Below are 8,310 nucleotides of genomic sequence, written 5' to 3'. Positions count from 1 at the left end.
CAGGTTGTTTTTTAACTTTGCTCCCAGAGTTACTGAGGAAAATGTTAATGTCTAGGCTCAGAACATGGAAAAATAATTGGCTGTTGCAACTGAGGGTATGCTTCTATATGTCTGTGCTGGATAATTTCTTGCCTTGGATAATGTTCACTCTCTTGGCTTTCAGTCATAGCAGAAGCAATTGCATAAGATTAGCCATCAATCAGGCACGAAAGTATCACTTTACTGCCCAGTGTCTAAAATGAAAAGAATCTTAAAAATAATAATATAAAACCCACCTCTCAACCTTCACTGCCCTTCCCTAAATCCAAGCAAAATACTTGTAGAAAAAACATTCCAAGCTAAACTTGGAGTCTTGCTTTGGGGAGGGACGGCCCAGAAGATTTTACTTCGCCTTCAGCAAGAACACTGGCTTCCAGTACAAACTGGTCAGCAGTGACTGGAACAGTTACTTATTCCACCGTTCCTTGTGGAACCATCACAGCTAGGTCATCATGGGAAACACTTCAAATGTATAAAAGACTAAGTGGATACTCAATACTGGAGGGGGGGATAGATTGGTTTTAAAATTGTCTTCTTAGATCTACATTGATTTTGGTTCAGGGTTTCAAACAATTCAGAGCTCCGTTTTCCAGGAAACCCCATGTCGATATACCAGGGACTTGAATTTGTGAAAGAACAATGAGCGTAATTGCTGGGGCAGTGACTCATTTAATGTGGCTGCTCTAGCCAAAGTCCCTAACTCCCTCCAAACAACCTTCCCTGGGTGGGTCTAGTGAGAAGGTGGGGGGGTGGAGATACGGATAGGATTCACCCGAGAGTAATTTCAAATGGGATTCCCTGGAGTGCCATCCTGCTGTGTACAAGATAAGTCCTCTGAGAAGCAAGACAAGGAATTCCATTACCAGCAAGAGCCAGGAGTGGAGCACATCCTCTGGACCCAAGATCCTTGTGCAGTGCACCTCCTGGATCCACATGATAGCTACAATACCAGAGCAGCAGCGGTAGAACCAGGAGTCAGAGCAGGAAACAGAGTGGTGGACTTCCCAACCCAAGGAGCAAGTAAAGCCCAGTGCTTTTGCGCAAGAGGCTGGCTTGCAGAGTGGGCCTGCCCCTGGGCACTTACTTCAAGCAGTTAGCCTTTTTGAAACTTAGAGCTTGAGGTGAGTACCTTTGGGATGAGACTCACTACACACTAAATTCAGGGGGATGGGCTTGCTGACCCATCGAGCTTGAGTGGAATACCTTGGGGTTGAACTTTATCACAGAGTGGTATGCTCCTTTGGGTTTTTATTTGCAGCCCAGAAAGAACTTTGTAACATGTCCTGATAAACAGCTCAACGCTGAGCGTTCCTCACTGGCATTACAATTCATCAACTTCCTTAATACGCCCTTTAATCATGAATTTTGTCTGAGTTCTGTATACCCCATGTAATGGATCTTAGAACCCAGAGAACACTAATGAAGATATTACAATGATAGCGCTTTTGTTTTGTTTTTATAAAGAGGATCTTCATTAACATGTATCAGGGGGCTCAAAAAGTTCCTGGAAAACTTCCATTATCCTTCTATTCCATTTTTTCCACCACCTTTTAGAAGCCTACCCCTATGGTCGCATTGGCAAGGCTTCAGGATAACTCCAGCGCTTCACGTCAGTCAATGACAGAGCTGCTAAGAAGGAGTCACCTGCGTGAACTGCGTATTCTTGAGAACTGCTCCAGCTTTCCTGCACCCCCAGCTATCTGTAAGTTACTGTAACTTAATTAAAAAAACAAATCTCTCAAAGCAGACAGCAGCAAGATGGGAAAGGTAAGGTTCTGAATTATCTATTGATCTAGTCATTAGTCACAAAATCTATAACAAGTAGAGGAGCTGTATTTATGGTTGTCAAGTCACTTTAAGCATTAATCATTAATGCATGGAGCTATCTGGAAACATTCTCCTCTGATACATAGTTTCTAGGTAGGGGGATTTGGAGTGTGTGTGTGTGTGCGTGTGCGTGTGTGTGTTTCCTATTTTAAATCAATTAACTAATACTTTTTTGTCATCATAGTTTCTCCAAAATATATATATATTTAGCACAATCTTCCTGAAAGTGCTGAGTAAATGAGTAAAGCTTATTGTCAATGATGTGTTTTTGGAAATATGACTGTAACTCTTCAGTCTTGAAATTTCTTCTTCATCTTTACATCTCAATAATTACTGTAACAACTAACTGTCAGTACTTAATAGTTGTACATGGAAGCAAATTCAGTACAAGATACCTACTAGTATTTTAGTGACTATGCTAAATAATTCAACTGTGTGGTCCATAACAAACTATGAGAAGTATGGGAATGCCAGAACACAACATTGTGCTGTGTGGACCCTGTGGATGAATCAAGAAGCAATTGTGAGAACAGAACAAGGGACTGCTGCATGGCTTGAAAGCCAGCATACTCTTTAAAGGCAAGGATGACAAGACTTGGTCTCATGTACTCTGGACATGTTGTCAGGAGAGACAAGGGCATCTAGCTTGATAAAGTAGCGGGGCAGTGAGAAGACAGAGTGAAGTAGTACAATGAAAAGAGAAAGATCTGAATTAAGCCAAAAGGGAGAAACCTATTCAGCCATCTTTAAGTGAAAAACGAAAGAAATAATCGATCCTGGATCTGAAATATTGAAGGATTTTATGGGCAAAATATTGAACAACCCAGGAAGCAACAGGAGTCAATGGAAGAAATATACAAATTTCTTGAAGAGCAAGAACAATGAAGTTATAGTCTTTAGAGGTGCATGTGTAGGTGAAAAAACTATAGAGTAAGAGTGGGATTAGGTTTGCTGGGTGATTTAATGGTTCAATGACTAGCTGTAAGGTTAGTGGTTCAAATGCTTTCAGAGGCACCCCAAAAGACAAGCCTAATCCTTCAGAGGAAGGAGATGATGAAAACCTTATGCATACTTTCAAAACATTGTCAGCTACAAAGGGCCTAATGAGTGGAAACAGAAGACTGTCAGAGACAGTGACACGGGACAAGCACCTCAGGTCAGAGTATTCTCAACATGTAACTGAGGAGGAGTTGATTTCTAAGAGTGGAGTTGACCCTGTGCATAGGCCTAGACTTAGATGACAAAAAAGAGAGAGCATGACCAGTATATCTTAAACTGAAAGAGTTCAAGAAAAATGTCAACACTCGAGTTGCAATATTGAAAGATTCTACAGGCAAAATATTAAATGTCATAGGTAGCACCAAAAGGCAATGGAAAGAATACAGAGTCCCTGCACCAAAAGAACTTGTTGACATTCCCCAACCTCAGGAGGTAACATATGAGCAAGGAACAACAGTGCCGAAGGGAGAAGTTCAAGCTGCACTGAAAGCATGAGCCAAAAATCAGCCTCCAGGAAGCTATGGAGTAACAACTGAACTGTTCCAAAAAGGTGATGAGGCACTGGAAGCCCTCGCTCACTTAGGCCAAGAAATTTGAAGGACAGCTACTTGGCCGACCGACTGGAAGTGATTCATATTGGTCCTCATTTCAAAGAAAAGCAACCTAACAGAATGCTCAAACTATAGAATAATATTGTTGACATCGCACGCAAGTACATTTTTGCTGAAAATCATCCAACAATGGTTACAGCAGTCCATTGACAGAAAGCTTCCAGAAGTTCAGGCCAAATTCAGAAGGGGACATGAACAAGTGACATCATTGCTGATGTGTCACATGGATCTTGGCCGAAAGCAGAGAATACCAGAAAGATGTTTACTTGTGTTTCGTTGACTATGTCAAGGCATGTGACTGTGTGAATCATGAAAAATTATGGATAACCTTAAGAAGAATTCCAGAACATTTTCTTGTGGTCATGTGGAACTTGTACATGGATCAAGTGGAAGTTGTGAAAATGGGACAGTGGCATACTGCATGGTTTAACTTCAGGAAAAGTGTGTGTCAGGGTTGTATCCTGTCACCATACTTGTTCAATCTGTATGCTGAGAAAATCATTAGAGAAACTGGATTATATAAAGAAGAATGTGGCATCCGGATTAGAGAAAGGCTTATTTGCAACATGCAGATGACACAAGCTTGCTTACTGAAAGTGAGGAGGACTTGAAGTACTTGCTGATAAAAATCACAGATTGCAGTCTTTAATATGGATTATAATTCAAAGTACAATCGACCAAAATCCTTACAACTGGACCAATGGGTAATATGGTAAATGAAGAAAAGGTTGAGGTTGTCAAGGACTTTGTCTTACTTGGATCCACAATCAGTGCACATGTAGGCAGCGGTCAAGAGATCAAAAGAGGAGGTGCATTAGGTAACTCTGATGCACGAGACCTCTCTGGAGTATTGTAAAGAAAGGGTACTACTTTGAGGATTAAGGTGTGCCTGACCCAAGTCAGAGTATTTTCAATTGTTTCATGTGCACGTAGAAGTTGGACATTGAATAAGAAAGACTGGAGTTTGTGGGGCACGGGTGTGCAGCTGCTAGACTCGGCAGAGTAAAGTTAAAACAGGCTGTATGACAGCCCGGGTTTGAGGTAGCCCTAGGTTTCGGTTTCGGTTTCTGGTCACTGATGCAACACATCACCTGATCCGCCTAACCAATGGGATTTCGCCGGATGACCCCTTAGCCAATAATGTTCGAATGACAGCCCACCAGTGACCGACCAATCAGGAAAGCACGCCTGAAACTACTCACCAATCACCACGGGGAAATTCTGGCGCCAGAAGTTTTCTCCAAGAAGTTTAGGGAACAGCAAGCCTGGGCCTATGAAAGCCCTGGGAACAAAGCGCTCGGGCCGATTCTCTTTGGATGCTGCATCCCTGCTAGGCCGGGCAGCGGATGGAGGAAGCCCGAGCTCGAGCTAGCTAATAAACTCCTTTTGCATCTCAAAAAAAAAGACTGACAAAGAATTGGTGCAATTGAATTATGGTGCTGGTAAAGAATGTTGAAAGTACCATGGACTGCTCAAAGGACAAAGCGATCTGCCTTGGAAGAAGTGTGTCCAAGAGTGCATCTTACAGAGAAGGATGGCAAGACGTTGCCTCACATGATTTGGACATGTTGTCGGAGAGACCAGTCCCTGGAGAAGGACATCATGTTTGGGAAAGTGGAGGGGCAGGGAGGTAGAAGGCCCTTGAGAAGATGGATTGGCACAGTAGCTGCACCAATGGGCTCGAGCATGGAATAATTGGGAGGATGGTACAAGAGCGGCAGATTTTCGTTCAGTCGTGCATAAAGTAGCTAGGGGTCAGAACTAACTGGAAGGCGTGTTACAAAAAGAACAATACCAACATCCATGAGCTTTAGGATAATAAATTCCTTACTGCAGTTGGTGTTCGTTCTGCTCATTCATGCTCAGCAAGACTCCACGGGTGCAGAGGAGAACTATCCCATAAGGCTTTCAATGCTGTGCTCATTGGAAGAAGAGGATTGTTGTTGTTAGGGCCATCGTCTCAGTTCTGACCCAGAGAAGGAACTGCCAGAGAAGGAACTGCCACTCAGGCAGTCAAGTGATGGAGGTTAAAGTTTTATCTCAAGAGGGAATATTGGGAAGCTCTGACAGTGGTCTCTATTTCTTTAACTTCCTGGTGATTATATGGGGGTTGTCAAAATACGAGGGGCTACCGCTCCAAAAAAAAACCCAGAATATTTTTTCAAGGCTATGTATTTAAATTTTACAAAAACAACATTTTCACCTTCAAAGTACCCTCCATTACATGAAATACATATGTGAAATCTGCAATTCCATTCGCGCAAACATTTTTCAAACTCAACTGTTTGGGTGGCTGACAGCACCTCCCTCGTTTTTCTTCACCTCTTTTATGTCATCAAAACGCTGTCCTTTCATGTCCCTCTGCATTCAGGGAAAGAAAAAGAAGTCGCCCGGAGCAAGATCAGGTGAGTAAGGTGTGTGGGGCAAGAGAGGCATGCTTTTGTTGCCAAAGACTGGAACATTGAGATGGCTGTGTGGACGGGTGCATTGTGATGATGGCTAAATCAGTGCCCCAACTGCCACAAATCAGGCCTTTTTGTCACACACTGTTCCACAATCTCTTTAGGACCTCTAAATAGAAAATTTGATGAACAGTCTGATCTGGTGGAACAAACTCCAAATGCACTATCCCCCTCACATCAAAACAACAAATGAGCATCATCTTGATCTTTGATTTCACTTGATGAGCTTTTATTTTTTTTAACAATTTTATTGGGGGCTCATGCAACTTTGTAAATCATTTTATTAGGGGCTCATACAACTCTTATCACAATCCATATATACATCAATTGTGTCAAGCACATTTGTACATTTATTGCCATCATCATTCTCAAAACATTTTCCTTCTACTTGAGCCCTCGGTATCAGCTCCTCCTGAGGAGCTTTTGGGGGGATGAGGTGATAATGGTGTCTCCCACAGTCCTGACTGATGCTTGGTTTGGGGGTGATAATGGTGTCTCCCACTGTCCTGACTGATGCTTGGTTTGGGGTGATAATTGTGTCTCCCACTGTCCTGACTGATGCTTGGTTTGGGGTGATAATTGTGTCTCCCACTGTCCTGACTGATGCTTGGTTTGGGGTGATAATTGTGTCTCCCACTGTCCTGACTGATGCTTGGTTGGGGTGATAATTGTGTCTCCCACTGTCCTGACTGATGCTTGGTTTGGGGTGATAATGGTGTCTCCCACTGTCCTGATTGATGTTTGGTTTGGGGGTGATAATGGTGTCTCCCACTGTCCTGACTGATGCTTGGTTTGGGGGTGATAATTGTGTCTCCCACTGTCCTGACTGATGCTTGGTTTGGGGGTGATAATTGTGTCTCCCACTGTCCTGACTGATGCTTGGTTTGGGGGTGATAATTGTGTCTCCCACTGTCCTGACTGATGCTTGGTTGGGGTGATAATTGTGTCTCCCACTGTCCTGATTGATGTTTGGTTTGGGGGTGATAATGATGTCTCCCACTGTCCTGATTGATGTTTGGTTTGGGGGTGATAATGGTGTCTCCCACTGCCCTGACTGATGCTTGGTTTGGGGTGATAATGGTGTCTCCCACTGTCCTGACTGATGCTTGGTTTGGGGGTGATAATGGTGTCTCCTACTGTCCCGACTGATGCTTGGTTTGGGGGTGATAATGGTGTCTCCCACTGTCCTGACTGATGTATGGTTTGGGGGTGATGGTGTCTCCCACAGTCCTGATTGATGCTTGGTTTGGGGGTTGCAAATATTGCACCATCTTTCATCACCAGTAATGACCTTGGGAAAAAATCTGGGTTGCTTCAGAACTGTTCTTTCAAAGCACGGCATGTTTCCAGGCAACATTCTTTTTGCTGGTCAGATACAAATTTCACAACCACCCTTCTCATTCCCAAATCTCCCATTAAAATTCATTGGATGGAGCTCCAAGAAAGTCCAGATCACTTCCCCATCTCGTCAATGGTCTGTCGTCACTCTTTGAGCACAAGTGCTTTGATTTTGTTGGCATTTTCATCTGTTTGGGAAGTTGACAGATGCCCAGAATGAGGTTTGTCCCCAATAGACATTTCACCTTTTTGGAAACGAGAAACCCACTTATACAATTGTTTTCCCCATAGCGCTGTCCTTGTAAGCTGTATTCAACATCACAACCGTTTCTGTGGCATTTTTTCTGAGCGGGAAACAAAATTTCACAGCTGCACCCTGTTCTCTTAAATCAGCCATCTCACACACACACAAAAGCAACAAAAGCTAAGGTTCAAGTGAAACTGCCTTAGCGGAAAAATTCACTGTGATCAGAGAACCGTCCCAGGTGACGTGACAGAATGCACTAACTCAAAGTTGCTCAATGTTCACCTAGCGGAAAAAATGCATACTACAAAAGCTCTGCCCAGCAGAGCTTCTTCCCAGTGTTTTGGGGTTGCCCCCATATAATTATCAAAAAGTTAGAAACATGACTCATGCAAATAGATAAACATATAACAAAATAATTTCTGTGCATTAATTAGAGAAGTAGGAAGATAGCAACATTGATTCAAAGCAGCAATAAAAGAACATGTTATTAAAATAATTTTTAAAAACAATTTATTAGGGGCTCATACAACTCTTATCACAGTCCATACATATACATACATCAATTGTATAAAGCACATCTGTACATTCTTTGCCCTAATCATTTTCTTTTTTTTTTCCTCCTCTTTTCTTTTTTTACATTTTATTAGGGACTCATACAACTCTTATCACAATCCATACATATACATACATCAGTTGTATAAAGCACATCCATACATTCCCTGCCCCAATCATTCTCAAAGCATTTGCTCTCCACTTAAGCCCTTTGCATCAGGTCCTCTTTCTTTTT

The sequence above is a fragment of the Tenrec ecaudatus genome, chromosome 3, assembly GCF_050624435.1.
Source record: "Tenrec ecaudatus isolate mTenEca1 chromosome 3, mTenEca1.hap1, whole genome shotgun sequence".
Lineage (NCBI taxonomy): Eukaryota > Metazoa > Chordata > Mammalia > Afrosoricida > Tenrecidae > Tenrec > Tenrec ecaudatus.
The sequence above is the reverse complement of the archived record's forward strand: the minus strand, read 5'-3'. Positions refer to the sequence as shown.